Source organism: Marmota marmota, unplaced genomic scaffold (genome assembly GCF_001458135.2).
Source record: "Marmota marmota marmota unplaced genomic scaffold, marMar, whole genome shotgun sequence".
NCBI lineage: Eukaryota > Metazoa > Chordata > Mammalia > Rodentia > Sciuridae > Marmota > Marmota marmota.
The window spans coordinates 29,599,872-29,619,350 of NW_026000037.1; the positions used below are offsets into that span (position 1 = coordinate 29,599,872).

Sequence of the window (19,479 nt, forward strand, 5' to 3'; positions counted from 1 at the left end):
CAGTTCTGCCTACTTTGCAGGCACAGGCAGCGGCACTGCCCCTCTGCAGGCCTCTGGGGCTGTTCTGCCAGTGTGTCGCAGGTCCGCCTACCTTGCAGGCGCGGGGGGCGGGGGCGGCTCTACCCTTCCTCAGGCCACTGGGCCTGTTCTGTCTATCGGTTGCAGGTCTGGCCTGTTCTGAGATTGATTCTTGATTGAATTTTTCTATAATGTATTTAGATCAAAACATGATATGCTACCTCATAAATATGCACTATTAGTTTATGTTAATTAAAGGTAAAATGATAAATACTGTGCCTATTAAATTTTGAATTGATACAAACTTCATTTGGATATGTAGACATCGGTTACATAATGCCCTCATCATTCTTGATTTTTCAAGAGCATTTGATACAGTTGATCAGTCCCTTCACCAGATTCCTGAACCCACTGCCTGTTGTCCTTCCTATCTCTTTACCACCTTCGTTCTAGTCCTCCTCATCCAGGAATCAGCCCCAGTAATCAATCTTGTGTCTTTTCAATCTGTACTTATTAATAGGTGGTTTCATCTGGCCTCCTACTTTATATCTCCATTTGAGACTTCTTCGCCTACCCATATATACACCTGACTGCTTGTCATCTTCAGCATCTCAAAGCTAAAATGTCCAAACTCCTGCCCTGGTTTCACCTACCTAATTATTCTTCTTGTAGTCTTCTCCCTTGGTTAACAGCAACTCCTCCTTGATTGCAGTCTTGGGAGAGACCTTGAGCCAGAGGTCTCAGTGAAGCCTTGCCTACATTTCTGAACTATGTGAACTGTGAGATGATTAATGTGTGTTGTTCTAAGCCCTTAAGCTCTGGGATGTATTATATAGCCATAGATGAACAACACAAAGTATAATACATTTCCTTTCTATTCTTTGAAAGACTTGTATAAGATGGATGTTACTCCTTCCTTAACAGATTTATGGAATTTACATACAAAACATTTGTCCTAGGGCTTTCTTTGTGGGAACATTTATAATAACAATTTGAAATTTTCTTTATCACATTAACTATTTCTCCTAGTGATAGATTTGGTGAGCTTTACTTTACATATGAGTTACATGCTTAGAAATTATAGCTACAGGATAAATGTGGATAATGAGTTGTTAACTGAAATGAGGATGATGGAGTTTAATTTGTGTTTTCTTAAGGTCAAGGTGTCATAAATAGAAAGTCAAGATTGTATTCAAGTTCTCCAAACTTTCTTAACCATAAAGGTCTTTTGTCTTTCTGACCACCATCAGTGGAATATGTATACAACTTATTGTGGTTTAGATGCAAGAAGGTTCAGAGGAGAAATGATTGGATTGTGACATCTTAACATGGTCAGTAAATTAATTCCCTGATAAGGATAAACTGAGCGTTAACTGAAGTGGTAGTGTGTGACTGGAGGAAGTGGGAATTGGGGCACGGCTTTGGGGTATGTATTTCTATCCGGGAAATGGAGACTTTTCTCTTTGCTTCCAGATCATCATGTGAGTTGCTTCCTCCATGATGTTCTGCTTCACCATGAGCCCCCAAGGAATGGAGCCTGCTTTCTAAGGACTAAGCCCCATAAAACTGTAAGCCTCTAAATAAACATTTCCTCCTTTACAGTTGTTCCAGTCACGTCCTTTAGTCACAGCAGCGAAAAAGCTGACTAAAACACGGCTGAGTATGACTTCTATTTTAACACTATGGGGATTATAGTTTGAAAAAAAAACCCTCTAAATATCTGAAATGGAATTCTTTTTGCCGTAACTTTCAATATTTCTGTGTTTTTTTTAATTTTCAAGAATGTTATAAGGGGAATATGTGCCGTGGAATGCTGCTTGATTCCAAAGTCAAACTCCCTCTCCCCGCCGCCCAAAAAAGGCTAATTTGGCATGGAACAAATGATTTTAATGTTTAAATGTTTATTATGTACTTATAGAAAAGTTAAGTGCTGGAAGTAAATATTTACAAGAGAATGGTAATAGTATATATGCTATATTATAATCACACTTAAGTTGTATGTCATTTGCCAAAAGGCCCAAATTATATAAGAGAATGTGTAAACTGATGCATTTATTGGGGGAAAAAAGAGTTTTGTTAAAGGATGATGAGAAGTATATTTTGGGGCACATCATAATTGGAAATTTGAGAATTTCTCTAATTGCACAAAGGGATTTTTTTTTTACTTATTTTAAGTCTGAACAATTTATTTGTAAGGATTTTGACACAAAGGAAACTAAACATTGATGTGCAGATCTAAACGAATACTTCTATGAAATGGCTCTCAAACACATGCTTTGCTGCAACTCAGAGAATTCTTAATACTTTAGATATTTGGTAAACACTTCAGTACCTATGAAGTTGTTGAAAGAGGCCAGTGCATTTTTTTAATTTTAACCTCTCAAGTACATTCTCTCTTTACTAAAAAAGAGAAAAGGCAAAAAAAGGGGGGGGATTACCTTAGTAAATAAAGTGAGACCAGAGCTATATGAGTGCACTATTGTAGTTGTCTTTCTCATTTTTTTTTTCCTTTTTAGAACAAGCTCTCACCATGCTTTCTGGCTCTGAGTTTTGTGTTCCATGGTGTGGCAAAGAATGTCCACCTTCCCTCCACCCACACTAACCCTACTCCATATTTCAGTTTGTCTTATTTGCCATTCAAGACTGCATGGTATACATTTACAGAAATGTACTGAATATTTTATTAATTTTTATTTGGTTCCATAAAAGTATAATGTTTTGCCTCTAAATATCTGTATTAGTGAGACACTAAGAAGAGAGGAAAACAAGTATGTTTCCTATTTGTCATCATAAATTTGTTAATTTCTTTTCTTTCTTTCTCTCTCTCCCCCCCTATAAGTAACAGCCTTTAATATTACAGTTGTGGCACTCTAAAGTAAATCGCAAAGTTATTTTTTACCCTAACCAGATGTTGTAATCAATACAGTCCTCCCAGATACTCACTAGGTACTTGAGACAAGATCACCCCTAGTTTTCCTTCCAAACTAAATTCCCAACCAGAAAACTTAATTATACTCATGAAGTTAACAGAATCTCAACACCAGAAATAGGTTGAGGAACTCTTGCCTAACATTTGTATAGAAGTTCATGTTGACCAAAAGAAGACACAGGTTTCTCATTAAGCTTTTTTTTTTTTTTTTTTTTANTTCTATTTTAACACTATGGGGATTATAGTTTGAAAAAAAAACCCTCTAAATATCTGAAATGGAATTCTTTTTGCCGTAACTTTCAATATTTCTGTGTTTTTTTTAATGGGTCTTAAAATTCTGTGACAGATTTTTGGTCAGATTGTTTCGATTAAAAAGTACTGATTTTAAAAACTAATAATTTTAAACTGCTGCATACACACACACACACACACACACACAAATGGTCCACAAAATGTTTTCCTTTCCTTCTGAAGGTTTTCCGATGCATTGTTATCATTAATTTATTATTAAACTTAAATGGCCAATTGAGACAAACATTTCTGAGACCATTGTTCCTCCACTGGGGTAAGACTTGGGTGGCAGGTGTTACGGGTAATATTCATTTAACCTTCTGAGCTTTCTGGGCAGACTTGGTGACCTTGCCAGCTCCAGCAGCCTTCTTGTCCACTGCTTTGATGACACCCACAGCAACCATCTACCTCATATCACACAACAAAATGACCCAGAGGAGGATAGTCAGAGAAGCTGTCAACACACATGGGCCTTCCTAGAACCATATCAAGAATTTAGGACAATTTTCCAGCTTTTTATCTGAATGGCCATCAACCTTTTCTTTCACTTCAGCAAACTTGCAAGCAATGTGAGCTGTGTGACAATCCAGTACGGGGTCATAGCCAGCACTGATTTGGCCTGGATGGTTCTGGATATTCACCTACGCAGTGAAACCAGCTACGCCCATTGGTGGGTCATTTTTTTTGCTATTACCAGCAACATTGCCATAATGAACATCTTTGACAGACATGTTCTTGACATTGAATCCCACATGTTGTTTCTGGGAAGAGCTTCACTCAGAGCTTCATGGTACATTTCAATTGACTTTACTTCTGTTGTGACATTGACTGGAGCAAAGGCGACCACCAAACTAGGCTTGAGAATATCAGTCTACACTTGGCCCACAGGGAGAGTACCAATGCCACCAATTCTGTAGACATCCGGGAAGGGCAGATGCAAAGACTTGTCAGTTGGGTGAGTTGGTGGCAGGATGCATTCTAAAGCTTCGAGCAATGTGGTTCCACTGGCACTGCCATCTTTATGGGTGACTTTCTATCCCTTGAACCAAGGCATATTAGCACTAGGCTCCAACATGTTGTTACCTGTCCAACCAGAAATTGGCACAAATGCTACTGTGTCAGGGTTGTAGCCAATGTTCTTAATATAGGTGCTGACTTCCTTAATGATTTCCTCCTATCTCTTCTGAGTGTAGGGTGGCTCAGTAGAATCCATTTTGTTAATATCAACAATTAGTTGTTTCAGACCCAGTGTGTAGGCCAGAAAGGCATGCTCAACAACAATCAGGACAGCACAGTCAGCCTGAGACATGCCTGTAATCATGTTTTTGATAGAGTTTCTGTGTCCTGGGACATCAATGATAGTCACATAATACTTGCTGGTCTCCAATTTCCACATGGAGATGTTAATGGTGGTACCACACACATGCTCAGCTTTCAGTTTATCTAAGACCCAGGCTTACTTGAAGGAGTCCTTGGCCATCTCAGCAGCTTTCTCCTTAAATTTTTCAATAGTTCTTTTGTGGATTCTACCATATTTGTAGATCAGATGGCCAGTGATGGTAGACTTGCCGGAATCAATGTGTCCAATGACAACAATGTTTTTGTGAGTCTTTTCCTTTCCCTTTTGGGCTTTGATTTAGTGGAGGTTTTCACAATGCCAGTTCTGGCAGCAGACTCAATGTGAAAAAGGAATTTGTTATTTTCTGATATATCTAATGGTCAAATATATTTTGAAGTTACTAGGCAGAAATTTACTTCTATTTGAGTATATTTTTTCTTATAGAAGTCCAGCTGCATAAAAAAAAATGAGCATTTTCAGGTTTCTGAAAGTGACAGGTACTGTGGATTTCAGACCAAGATGGACTGTAATCTAAATTTATGAGACAAAACAGGACATTTTTAATGGGAAAAGTATAAGGAAACATCCTTGTGAATGAGTAATAGTTAAATATTTCTTAAACTTAAAACTAAAAAGTGCCAATCATAAAAGAACAAGATAATCTATATTAAATCTAGAAATATTATTAATCAAGACATTATTAAGAAAGTTGAAAGGTAACATAAATCATGGAAGAAACAGAGTGCATACAGAATAAGAAACTTCAAAAAATTAAGAAACGGGAAAATAATCAGGTTTCGGAAACTCTTTTTTAAGTATTCTTTTTTTAAATTAATTTTTTAATTTATATGACAGAGAAATGAACTACAATTCATATTCACATATAGAGCACAAATTTTTCATATCTCGTGTTGTATAAAAAGTATATTCACACCAATTCGTGTCTTCATACATGTACTTTGGATAATGATGTCCATTGCATTCCTTCACACATCAGATAGAGCACTAATTTCTAGGGTATATAAAGAACTAAACAAGCTAAACACCAAATAATAATAATAATAATAATAATAATAATAAAATAACCAAATAACCCAATCAATAAATGGGCCAAGGATCTGAACAGACACTTCTCAGAAAATGATAATCAATCAACAAATATATGAATAAAAAGCTCATCATTGCTAGCAATTAGAGAAATGCAAATCAAAACTACTCTAAGATTTCATCTCACTCCAGTCAGAATGAAGAAACTCTTTATACAAGAAGATATACAAATAGTTGAACAAAAAGGAGAAATACGGAAGGCAGAAGAGGAAGAGGAAGAAAGTGATTAACTTCATGAATCTCTATGGAATGCAAATTAAAACCATAATGGGATATAGTGTTCAAACATTAGAAACAAAGAAATAAGTCTAGATGAGAACATGGAGCAAAAGGAAATGCACAATTTGCTATTGGGAGAATAAGTTATCCCCAGTTTGGAAAAGATTTAGCATTATCTATCAAAGCTAAATATGCATATCCCTGAAGTAATATTTTTCATTAAATGGAACAAATGTGAATGTTTATACAAGCACTATTGTTAGCCCCAACCTGAGACTGCAAATACTCATGTATACAATGTATTAAAAAGAAAGTATGGCATAGACATATGATACATTATTATACAGAAATGAGAACGAGCAACCTAAAACTACATGCAAAAATATGGGTGAAACTCACAAGCATAACAATGGAAGAAGAAGAAGAAGAAGGAGAAGGAGAAGGAGAAAAAACAACCAGGCACAAATAACTATATTCTGTGTGATCCTATGACCCTATAGTCTACATGAACTAAAGAATATATAGTAATAGGCAAAATTAATAAATGAGAACTCTTCTGAGGATTAGTACTATAGTATATATTGCTCTGAGTACTGGATCCACAAATACATTCAATTTGTAAAAGTTTATTAATATTATGTTATAATTTTATATGCATTTATGATAGCTCAATATTTTTTTTTTAAAAAGAGTAGATGTGACAAAAGAGTAAAGGGCAAAGGGGCTGGGATTATAGCTCATTGGTAGAGTGCTTGCCTAAGACATGTGAGGCACGGGGTTCAATCCTCAGCACCACATAAAAATAAATAACATAAAGGTATTGTGTCCATGTACAACTAAAAAATATTTAGCAAAAAAAAAGAGTTAAGAGCAAACAATATTGGGTATAAATTTATAAAATGTAATGGGTACAAAAGAGTTTATTCTATACTCCCTCCTTCTATATAAATTTGAAAATTTCATAGTAAGTTACAAATTTAAAAATTCAATAAAAAAATAAAAATAAAACCAATAAACAAAAAACTCCTTCTCACCTGCAGATATGTCTGGGATCTAATGCCATCATAAAACAACATCCAGAACTGTCAATACATTTGAGTGCACTATTCACTGATACATCCCAAGTGCCTTGACCAATATGCACAATATAGTAGGAACTAAAAAAAGATTTGCATTGGAAATAATGATTGAACTTGGAAGGTCACATGATAGGGGTATTTACATTGTAGTAATGAGGTATAATAAGGCTCTTATTCCAAATTAGGAAATTTTGGTTTATGCTCTTTAATTACAAAAAGGTAACATCTGGTGTTCCTTTATTCTGGCTCTACATTTTTTGTCTTAGGAGCAGAAATCCAAATCACGTCCTTAAGCAAAATAAGCATGTTTGTCTCTGGTCTGCAAGCCCCACCTAAATCCCACACAAACACTTTCTTTCATCACAAGCATGGGCCCTTTCCCTCCAGGTTACCAGGAGCATATTTTATTTAAAAATGTGATTAGCTAGTTTCAAGCTATGAAAATACATTCAAATTTATACAGTATTTAATTTTCTTAAGATTATTTGGAAAATTTAACTTATTTTGTGCAAATTTTTTAAATAAATATCTATTCAGATTTCATTTTTCTCACAAAGCAAACACCCAATAAACTCTTCTCTTTTAAAATGTTAATATTATTTATTTAAAAAAGGGCAAATCCCTCTGGCAAATATTTTTATAGTAGGATAGTCATAGTTTAGCTGATACTTTGTTTTTGAACTATAGTTACAATTTACTGACAATTCACTTCCACTATAAAAGTTGATCCAGATCTTTGGTATTAACCTGGCTTGATGAACACCTGCAATCTCAGTGACTCAGGAAGCTGAGGCAGGAAGACCATAAAATTTGAGTCTATCCTGGGCAATTTAAGGAGTCCCTGCCTCAAAATGAAAAATAAAAAGTACTGAGGATATAGCTCACTAGTAGAGCACCCCTAATTCAATCCCAAGCTTTGCAAAATAATTAAATGAATAAGAACTTTGATACAGAATTGCCTAGTTTTGTTTTATGTACTCTGTGCCTTAAAGTATATCCCTCATAAATGTAAGCAAAATATATCAATCAATTATGATTATTCACAAATATTACTAAAGAGATTTAAAAGAGTAAATACATAAATACAAGTTCCAAGCTTACATATTTCAGATGCCTTAAATGTGACAGATATGATGTAATGTTTATATAAATAACTAATAAAATATGGAAAATTTGGACCCCAACTTAAGAGTGTGCCCCACTCAAAAGTAAGCTAATAGAAGGATTGAGGCACTTCATTATTTAAAGTGAATTCCTAAATTGTAAAACACTCATTGGTTTAAGATAAGAGTAAATAGACTTAGACTATTAAATGTTAAAAAAAAAATAAATTAGTACTGCCTAAAAATAAATACCTGAATTTGAATATTTACATTTTTCAAACTGCCTATGTTTCATTCACACTATTAGGTTTACACATAAATTTACTTCGATAAAGTCTCCAGAAGGTTGTCCATTGGGTTTGGCTTTAAGCAGCATTTGTAATGATTGCAGGACATTTATTTGGATGCCAGCAATTAGTAGTGTAATTTTACCATCCACCTAGTGGCAGAAGTGCATCTCTCAAACAACTGGGAACCTGAGGCAACAAATTAAAGAAAGGAGGATTTCCATCTAATCCATTATCACATTGACTCAGAAAGTGAGTGTTCTAAGATGTAAATTTGATGAAGTTTCTAGTTAAGTCCTTCTTTGGCTCCCTATTTCCCTTAGGATACAATCCCACTCCATTTTTGAGGCCTTTATACTCAGAAATGCTACCTGCATCCAACCCCCACTATTGTTTTCGAAGATTGCTTCCCTCACATTCTACTTTATTTTTTTCTTACGTGTCCTGCTTTCTTTTCTCAATATATTTGGTCATCTTTGACTGATATTCCCCCTCCACTTTAACAAAGTGTGCTCTTTCAAATTACAATTCATGTTTGCCTTTCGACTTGACTTTTAGTGTGTTAACATCCCTGGTAAGGCTCCCATAATGTAAGTATTGCATTCATCAAAGTTTTGTCTGCCTGATGCAATTGTCTTTTTAACTTGTGTCTTTCTAACCTTTCTCTAGGAACTCCCTATTGACATTTTGGGTTACTCTTTCCCTTTAGTATTTAACACAATATCCACTTCACAAGTTCTTAATGAGTGCTTCCTGAAATAACGAATGAATACATTATTAGAAACACATAAGTTTAGCTGGGCGCAGTGGCACATGCTTATAATCCCTGTGGCTGGGGAGGCTGAGGCAGGAGGATCTCAAGCTCAAAGCCAACATCAGAAAAAGCGAGGCACTAAGCTATTAAGTGTTACCTTGTATCTAAATAAAATACAAAATAGGGCTGGGGATGTGGCTCAATGGTCCAGTGCCCCTCAGTTCAATCCCTGGTACCCCCAGAAAACAGAAGAAATTCATAGTTTGTCTTAAGACCTAAAAATACAAGTCCTTAAAATTATACATTTTAACGAATACATTATTGCAATTATATTACATACACATTTTTTTTTTTTTACAAATAACCTATTGTAAATGTTCACCATCCCAAAGATTTCAGAATCTCTTTAATTGAACACTAGGCAGTACACACTTCTCCAAGGTCAAACCTGAAACATTCAGTTCAGTTCTTTTTTTAAAATTTATATGTTCGTGTTTTTAATGTGATTCCCTTCTCCTTGCTGAATTCATCGTTGAGTGACTTATACAGATAGCTCAATATTTCTCACAATTTCCACTTAAAGAGATAGAAGCAAGTAAAATTTGAGCAGCTACAGTAAAGTTTAAGAAAGATGAATGATTCACCCTGTTCTCTGCCTTAGTCTGTTTTCCTATTCCAAGTTGCATAAATTGTTTGCCACCTGAGTATTTGTCATTTTATGTTAATGAATGTTTGCAGATGTCAAATACAACGTGGACCCCTGACCAACAATTAATTTATGATGGGAAAGTCTTTTTAGATGGAAAAAAGAAATATCTCCTGTGCAAATTCAGCTATGTCAATTATTTTAAAAAATGTAGCCAATTCTGAAAAAAACAAAACATCACCTGAAAGTTTCTGTCAGAGCTGGTACAATAAACACAGCTTATACATCAGTGGGGGGCATTAAAGCATCAATAAATGAACTTGATGAGGGAAAGAATTGCCTGTATAACTGTTTTCCAAAGTGCCTTTCCATGACCAGCCAATTGTGTCAAGAAAACTAAATAAGCATACTGAAATTGAATGACTCAAAGAAACTGGAAAAGGCCAGAAAAATTATCTAGCTGAACTTCTGTCCAGCGTAGGGTTTTGGGGGCTTGTTTGGGGCAAATTACTTTAGCAAAATGGGTGCAGTGGCACATGCCTGTAATCCTAGCAGCTCAGGAGCTGAGGTAGGAAGATCACAAGTTCAAAGCCCTCCTTAGAAAAAGCAAGGCACTAAGACATTCAGTGATATCCTGCCTCGAAATAAAATACAAAAGATGGCTGGGATGTGGATCAGTGGTCAAGTGCCCCTGATTTCAACTCCCAGTACCCAAACAAAAACAAAAATAAACCCTTATTTTCTCACTGATGAGCATATGAAAGAAAGGAAGAAGAAAAGATGGGAGGAGGGAATGAAGTTTTTTAATTGCAAGGTCATAAAGTATTAGTTCTACTTTTTTTACAAAAAAAGTTTTATAATTTTGCTTTTACTTTAGATTTATTTTTCTTTATGAATTATTTTCTAAAAAGTATGATTGACAGGTCAATATTTGTTATGTTTTTCTTTTGGAAATCCTTCCATTTTTACATCATTAATAGAAATAAATAACTATAATCATTAGATTACTTTGTTGTCTTTTTAGAAAACAATGAACGTGTGTGAGAGTATCTTCGTGCACTGTATTGTATTCCATTCATGTATTTATCCTTTCACAAATACCCTATGGTCTTAATCAGGGAAACTTCCCCAAACACTTGAAATCAAACTTTAGGATTTATATAAGCCCTATCCTGTGTGTGTGTGTGTGTGTGTGTGTGTGTGTTTCCCCAAAATTAATTTTGCTATTCCCCTTGGTTTACATTTTCAGATAAACTTTAAAAGCAACTCCCGTTTTGATAAAAAAAAAATTTGTGGATTTTGCATTGAATTTACAGATCAACTCTAGGACATCTAAACCACATTACAAGTCAAGGACATGGTATATTTCACCATTTATTATAACCTCCTTTAATTTTTCTCAGCAGTGTTGTATAGTTTTCCACGTGAATTTTACTTACCTTTATTCCTAAGTATTTATATGCTCTTGTAAATGAAAATTGCTAAAGTTCTGATAGTTCTTGCAACTTCTTTGTGGATTGCTTAGATTTCCCTATGTAAATGACCATCCCATCAATAAATAACAATGGATTTATTTCTTCTCCCCTAGTTTTTTCCTATTATTACTTTATTGTACTATTTAATACCGAAAGCACAACTTTGAATAGAAGCATGGAGAGTGGACACCCTTGAGTTGTACATTTTGGAGAAAAACCATTCAATATGAACCATGCACTGCAGTGTCAGCAGAGGATTTTCATATATGTCCTTTATCAGGTTGCTGAGTTTTTTTCTTGGATGAGTTTGAGGTTTTGTTAAATCTTTCCCTGCTTTTATTGAGTCAATAGAATTATTTGTCTCCTTTCTTCTGTTAATATGGTGAATGGAATTGATGGATTCTTGAATACGGATACTTGCTTCTCTGGGCATAACTGCACCCATCTCATGCATGATTTCCAACTTGGTTTTCTTCAAGATCTACAAAAAGCTAGAGTTATTTCCCAAGGCTGTGTACTTTGGAAGACTTCAATACTATCCTCTGTTTTATGTGTGAAGGTGTTGAGATCTTGTTTTATATTTTCTTAGGGCAGGTATTAAAAAAACCTTTTAGGTCACGATCTTAGTCCTTAAGGTAGGTTTGTTGCTGCGGTTGTCTTTTGTTGCATGTCCAGAGTGTTGAATTATCTTTTCACACAGACAAATCCAGAATTCCATGATCTTCCAGCATAGCTCAAATTCTGGTCTATTTCACTTTTGGTTCTGTAGCAGATGATTTCTTGTAAACAGTACCTAATCTCACCCTTTGCATCTGTAGATATAACCTTGGGGAAGGATCCGTGAAGTCCTTCTTCTAAAGTTCTACATACACTTCCCAATGCAGTTTACTGTTGTGTGCCCTACTAATTAGATGCCAGTCACTTTGCAATCTAAACTCTGACATACTCAGCTTAATGGTTCTCCACCATGCTCCTCTTCTACTCTAGCTATGTCTTATAGTGACCCAATTATCTCCATGCACAGAGGCAGGCCAAAAATGAATTTCTCTTTTCTAATTTGATCACAGTCTTGCTCTGCCTATTGCATAAAATCTGCTATTTTGTATATTTCCCCAATGTTAGCAGACTTTTTTTTTTTTAACGAGAAGGGTAGTCCAGGGCCAATTACTTTAATACTTCATAAAAACCAGCAGTGAAGTCTTTTCCATTGGATTTGTTTGTTTTAAATTATGGGATCACCACCCTCCATCAGATCTGATTATCTTCAAAATCTATAAAAATACATGTTATTTCGATGTAGTCTCATCTCCTTAAATAATACTTGTATAGAAATATTTCAGAATTAAAAATGTATATATTTTATAACTTGAAATAAATCATAAGCTTTTTTCATGAATTTTAAGTTTATCACTATAATAAAGTTATGGAAAGTAAAATCTGTGTAGCTCTCTATACGTAATCCTCAAATTGAGAATCTTAAAGAACCATAAGAAGTGAGAAAGGATTCTACCCTGAGTTGGATCTCATTTGTATTACATTAAAATAAAATTCCTTCACTGGTTCCCTTAAGCTTATCCATATAAGAAAACATTGTAAAAAGCTGAAAATTTATGTACATTATTTGTCACTGATATTATGAAATTTCTTATAGTATAATCGGGACTAAATTAATCCCCAAATTTACCTTCCAGCCAAGGATTTAATCTCAGTTAAATTTGATATGCTACAAAAGTCTCAGCAGTGCATGAGAAAAAAAAAGAAAGAAAAGAAAAAGAAAAAGCTAAATCACTCCAGAATACTAGCCAGATGATTTATTCATAAAAGAAGGGTATTTTGTTGTTGTCGTTTTTGTTTCTTTTTAAAACATCTTCTCCAACTAAGAAAATGTGAAAGATTTGGAAAAGGAGTCTTATATAGTCAAGCACTCAAAAAATTTAAAGGCAGTACAGCTTTCTAAAAAAACAACAACAACAATAACAACAAAACAGCTTTATTGCTCAGAAAGGAGCAAAAGAAATTTGAGAGAGTTCTGCAGAGATGGGTTAGCAAGAATACAGACCTGACCTTCCAACAATCTCTGAGCAAGAGAGGTTATTATGCAAATTGATGTGTCCAGCTGTTGTCCTTTTCCATAGTGGATAAAATAATAGGAAATGGGCTCAAATTGCAGCATGGGGGACTTGGGTTTGGCAGTTCTACAAATGGCCCTTTGCCTACTTACCCGAGGAAAGTGACAACTGATTGCAGGAGAGTATCAAGGAATACTGATTTCACTCTTGATTTATGGTTTCTCCAACACCATTTGGAATGCAGACCCATTAATATTAAACTTTCAGGTCACTGTGTTCAACTTAACATACAACAGAATTTTGCATGAAGTATACTGAGATAATTTTATAGATATTACAAAATTTAGAATGATATTCCAAGAAACATAAATTTCTCCCTTTGTTCCTCATTTGGTGTTTTTATTGGTGCATTAAAATTATACATAATAGTGGGATTCATTATACTATATTTGAATATAATTCAAATATTCATAACATAATTTGATCAATACAATTCTCCAGTATCTTCCCTTTCCCTCACCTCCTCCTGAATCCTCTTGTTCTACTTTACTGATCTCCTTTCCATTATTATTATTTTAATTAGTGCATTATATTTATATATAGGCAGGATTTGTATATTTGTATATAGACATAACATAATTTGGTAGGTATCATTCCTCAATACTTCCCCATGCCCTCAACACCTCCCTCCTAAATTCCCTCCTTCTCTCTACTGGTCTCCTTTCTATTTTTGTGAGAGCTTTCATTTTCAATTGATTTTTTTTCTTTCTAGCTTAAATCATTTAATTTTAATCAAATGATTAAAAACATTTGATACTGTTTTAGACTGGCTTATTTTTACTTAACGTGATGTTCTTCAGTTCCATCCATTTATCAGCAAATGACCAGATTTAAATCTTGTTTGTGGCTGAATAAAACTCCAATATTTGCACATATCATATTCTCTTCATCTGTTGATAGACACCTAAGCTTGTTCCATAACCTGGTTATTGTGAATTGTGCTGCTATATACATTTGTAAGCATGTTTCCCTGTAGTATGTTGATTTTTGTTTTTTTGGGCAAATACCAAAGATTGGGAAACTTGGGTCATATAGTGGTCCTGTTCCTAGTCTTTGAGGAATCTCCATACTGCTTCTCAAAGTGGTTGTACCTATTTTCAGTGCAACAACTATTATAAATGTACATTTATCTCCAAATCCTTGCTAAAATTAATATTTTTGGTGATTGCCATTCTAACTGAAGTGAGTGAGATAAATTTTGAGTGTAGTTTTTGACTTGCACGTCCCTGATTGTTAAGGATGATAAACATTATTTCATATATTTGTTGGCCATTTGTATTTCTTCTTTTCAGAAATGTCTATCTAAGCTGGGCACGTTTACTCATGCCTGTAATACTAGCATCACGGGAAGCTGAGGCAGGAAAATCCAGAGTTCAAAGTCAGCCTTAGAAAATGTGAGGCACTAAGCAATTCAGTGAGACCCTGTCTCTAAATAAAATACAAAATGGGGCTGTAGATGTTGCTCAGTGGTCGAGTGCCCCTGAGTTCAATCCCTAATACCAATGAATAAATAAATAAATAAGGAAATAAATATCTATTTAGATCATTTGACAATTTGTTGGTTGAATTATTTTCTTCTTCCAGGTTAAATGTGGATTCTTTATATATCCTGGATATGAATCTCTTATCAGAAGAGTAGCTGGCAAAGATTTTCTTCTTTATGTAGGCTGTTTCTTCATGCTTTTGTTTTCTTTGCTGTTCAGAAGTTTTTTTTTTTTTTTTTTTTTTTCTTTGATGCCTTTCCACTTATTGATTCCTGGTTTTATTTCTTGAGCTCAATGAGTCTTATTAAGGATGTTTTTTTCTTGTGCCAGGTTGGAGTGTTGATCTTATGTTTTATTCTACAAGTTGCAGTCTTTCTGGTCTAATTCCTGGGCATGTGATTCATTTTGAGTTGATTTTTGTGCAGAATGGGTGATAGGGATCTACTTTCATTGTTCTACAAATGATTATCCAGTTTTTCCCACGCCATTTTTTAAATAGTCTATCTTCTCTATAACATATAGTTTGGTACCTTTGTCAAGAACCAGATGCCTGTTATCTATGTGGATATCTCTGTCTTCTATTCTATTGCACCAATCTTCATATCTTTGTTTATGTCAATACTATGTTATTTTCATTACTATAGCTCTGTGGTTTAATCTGAGATCAGGTATTATGTGCAATGCCTCTAGTATTGCTCTTATTTAATAAGAAATGGATCTTAGAAGAAAAGAAGAAGAAATTTCAAAAATCTAGTTTCAGATGAAAATAATGATAACATAACAAAATTAATGGGACACTATGAAGGTAAGGGAGTATATAGCATTAAGTGCCTACCTTTTAAAAAAAAGATATAGATATCCCAAGTAAGCAGTCTAATGTTATATATAAAGGCTATATAAAAGCAGGAACAATCTATTTTTTTTAACACAATGCCTTTATTTTTATGTGGTGCTGGGATCGAACCCGGGTCCCGTCTGTGCTAGGCGAGCGCTCTACCGCTGAGCCACAATCCCAGCAAAACCAATGGAAGACAGGAAATAATTAAGATGAATACCAAAATTAATAAAATAAACATTTTTTAAATAAAGAAAAAAAGAAATAAAAATTAAAATAATTAATGTAATAAAGAGTTGGTTTCTTAAGAAGATAAATAAGGTTGATAAACCCCTAGTCAAACTAACCAAAAGGAAGAGAGATGACTCAAACAACAAAATTAGTGATGAAAAATGAGGTAGCACCACAGCCATTTCTGAAATCCAGTGGGTCACTAGGAACTATTTTGAAAAAGTATTTTCCATTAAAATTAGAAAATATAGAAGATATCAACAAATTTGTAGTCACATATGATCTACTCAAATTGAACCACAAAGATATAGAAACGTAAACAGATCATTAATAAACAGATTTAAGAAGTAATAAAACGGCTTCCAACAAAGAAAATCTCAGACCAGAGAGATTCTCATTCAAATTCTACCAGACCTTTAAAGAAGAACCTTTAAAACTCCAACCCTCTTCACATTATTCCATAAAATAGAAAGCTAGGGAACACTGCAAAAAATCATTCCATGAAGCCAATGTCACCCTGACAGCAAAACCAGATGAAGACATATCAAGGAAAGAACACTTTACATCCCCGATTCAAGCAAAAATCTTTAATAAAGTATTGGAAAACCACATTCAAAACACATGAAGTAGATAATAAACTATAATCAAGTTGGTTTCATCCTAGAGATGCAAGGTTGTTACAACAAACTCAAATTAATGCACAAAAATAGAAGGAAGGACAAATATCATCATCTCAATAGGTGCAGAAAAAGACTGACAAAATCTAGCTTCCATTCATGTTAAACACACTGAAGAAACTATGGGAAGAAGAAACTTACCTCAACACCAGAAAAGCTATATACAACAAACCCAAAGCCAACATCATACTGAATGTGGAAAACGGGAAGTATTTCCTCTGCAACCAGGAAAAAGACAGGATGTTTACTCTCACTACTTCTATTCAAAATAGTACTTAAAACTCTAGCCAGAACAATCATCAAAGTCCTACAAATAGGAAAAGAATTGTAGGTGTCAATTTGTTGATTACATGATCCTATACATAGAAGACCCCAAAAATCTTCAACCAGAGACTTCTAGAGCTGATAAACAAATTCAGTGAAGTACCAGAATATAAGATTAATAGACAGAAAACAATAGCTTTTCTATACTCTAGTAATAAATCTGCTAAAAAAGAAATCATGAAAACTACCTGACTCACAATAGCATATATATTATCTGTATATACATACATATAGTGGTAATCTAACCAAGGAGGTAAAAGATTTTTATAACAAAAAGCCTTGATTTCACTTTTTCAAAAAGCACTTCATTTCAATCATTTTGACTCCTAAAAAGGTCAAGAATAATAGTAGAATTAGTTTATAAATATGCAGGAGTTTAATAAACTTTTTAATAATTTTCACCTACATTACCTCTTTTCATGGATTATATGTGGTTTTCCCCTCATTTTGCAGAGAAGGAAAGAATGGCCTAAGGAAGTTCAGTGACTTGACCAGGTGTGGCAGAAGATCTTGAATTATACTCATATCTGACTCTTGTCCTCTCCAAAGGCCTTTCCCTGAGGCTCCCAGTGCGTTCCATAGCATGCTGCTGCAGAGCACAAATTTGCCTCTGTAGGTGTCATTGGGCCTCACTAGAAAAGCCACTCACATTGCTTGTGATGGCCTCAGAATCTTCTGGAAAATCTTCTTAGGAACTTAGGCTACAAATATAAAAAAAAAAAAAAAATACAGCAATCGGTTCTGTTAGAAAGCTGAGGAGCTATCACAGCCTATAGTCAAGAGTAGGCAGAAATGATAAATATTCAGAATAAAATATACAATAAAGAAGAAAAGATCACCGATTAGGGAGTGAACAAGGCCCGTGATAGTTAAATATCATGAGGAAACAAAAAAGACAAAGGGAAAAGAAATTGGGTAAATGTATTTGCAGTAAAGTCAATTATACAGAACACTAACAGATGAGAGTCCTGTTGCTTCTGAGGCCCCTGATAGTCTTTGATTTTGAATATCCTCCCAAGGAGACTCTTCAGGGACAGATTTCTGATGATTCTCATTCTTTGGAAAAACAGGCCCCACTGCAGCCCCTTGCCTTGTGCTCTTTCTGAAGCTGCTTCTTGTCATATTCTGGCTCCTTGAATGTGTATACCTTGCCAATCTCAATATTTGGAGTTTCTTGAATATTATTTGTCTTTTCGCTACCAAGAGACTTCAATAAATGGCATCACATAGTACTGATAATAGCAGCCAATAAAAAGTTAAGGCTCAAGTGTTGGAGGGGAAATTATTGGGAATAATAGTTTAAAACAATACTAAAAGAATGACTTTTAGCTATATCAAGGAATTAACATGGAGGGTATTTTGATGTTTACAATATTATAAAAGAAATGAATGTATCTGAGATGGGGAAATGAGCAGCCATGTTTTTCTATATATGTCATATTTCTTTGAAATCTAGGGAAAATTTTTTTATGATCAGTGCTATGAGTTGTAATCTTCATTTTAATCATTTAAGATGCTCTATTTTGGTAATCTAGACTATTAAGTATGGAAAATTTTTGAAGTCATGATTTTGTATCATTTTCCCTGTGTATTCCCCTACAGTGCCTAGACTGTAAGCTGCCCCGAACTCACAATATTAAATATTCATAAAAAATCTTACTAATTATGCTATTATACATGAAAGCAGGAGGTCTCACAATGACAACACATGACTGACATCATGAGTTTTATGGGGTGGAAACAGAATTTGAAACCAGCATCTCTAGTTTAGTAGCCACTGATACTTTGACTCCCAGCCATGGCTCTTATCAATTCATCCATTCATTCATTGAACAGAAATTAAGAGTTGACTTTGTGCCAGGTTCTTCTCCGGGAACTGGGGGTAAAATGTGGAACAACAAAAGACAAGACTCCCTGCCATTATGTAGCATGTACTGAGTTCTCAGACTTTATAGCTCACAAACCTTCCATATATCACTGATCTCCATTCATTTCTTCACCCTTATCTTGCATTTATGAAGTTCAAATTCCAAGGTTAGCATTTTGCATGAGCAAAATTAAATATCAAGTCCTACCAGCTTTCTTCATACAGCTGCAACTTACCCACACTGTTCCCAACCATAGAACTTTCCAGGGTTGATGATTGGCTTTCTCCTTGAAGTCAGTGAAGGTACATATTATATCCAAAAGTTTCAGATATACTAAAAAACAAATTCAGAAGATTTTATGGTTTTCAATGAGAAATTTTATCTTTCCAGACCACATTTAAAATTGATTTTAATTGGCAAACCTTCTGTCATGGGTTGAGTTATGTCTCTCAAACTGCTGTATTGAAATTCTTACCCCTGTGACTCAAAATGTAATCTTATTTGGAAATAATATGGCATATTATTCTTGTCATATTCTGGCAGTTAGTAGTTAGTGATACCACTGTTTATCAGTGATGAGTCCTGTTTCTTCACATGTTGAAGTAGAATATTAGAGAAGCACACTGTGGCAAGTAGGATTTATTTAAAAGGGGGTAGCATAGACTTTTCCAGGGAGGGAGAAGG

The 19,479-nt window shown here is 34.5% G+C and overlaps 1 pseudogene; it reads right to left on the reverse strand.

Moving 5' to 3' along the window:
- Window positions 1-11,692, reverse strand: part of LOC107136613 — a 37,338-nt pseudogene extending 25,646 nt beyond the window's left edge.
- Window positions 11,693-19,479: the final 7,787 nt, after the last annotated feature.